Genomic DNA, 679 nt, shown 5'->3' with positions numbered 1-679 from the left:
TTTTAAACAGATTATTGTTACAGGTCACACACACGTCCATTTTGTCATGTTTGCCTAATCAAAATATTCATCACTCATAACAAAGTTGTTAAGAACATCAGGAGGACAAGCGATCACTAAAGGGTAAGGTTGTTCAGGCTACGGGAGTCCTTGCATCTGCTGTTGTGGTGTGTAACATCACATCGCCTGCTAGTTTGATAGCTGCGTCTCTGTCATGGCTCCATGTGATGCTGTCCCCACCATCCTCCACTGTAGTCACAGCATAGGCCTTAGTTCCCTCAGACCATGTCCTGAGAGTCCTTCAGGTGCCTTTTTGCAAAACTCCTGGTGGGCTGTAATGTGCTTTTTACTGAGGAGTGACCAGGCCTGACTGGTGTTGCAGAAATAGATGTCTTTCTGGAAGGTTGTCCTCTTGCCATAGAGTAATGCTCATCAGAATTACTACCTGGTTCACTTTGCCCTTCCACCCTGATCCAGACCTACAGGCTCTTCTACTTCAGTCACTTGAGCTGGTCGTGTAGCCACTGAGGTTTGGCCATGAATAATCCTTTTGATTCCAAACGTCTTGCATTTACAGATGAAGAAGGCCACTGCGTCATACTGTAGAACTGTTTCTGTATCATTACCAAGATCTGTGCTTTGATAAGATCATATCTGATGTTGTGTTGGGCTCTTGAAT

This window comes from Rhamphochromis longiceps, linkage group LG13 (assembly GCF_057381845.1).
Source record: "Rhamphochromis longiceps isolate RC_006_pf linkage group LG13, R_longiceps_female_GT1.1, whole genome shotgun sequence".
Classification (NCBI taxonomy): domain Eukaryota; kingdom Metazoa; phylum Chordata; class Actinopteri; order Cichliformes; family Cichlidae; genus Rhamphochromis; species Rhamphochromis longiceps.
The sequence above is the reverse complement of the archived record's forward strand: the minus strand, read 5'-3'. Positions refer to the sequence as shown.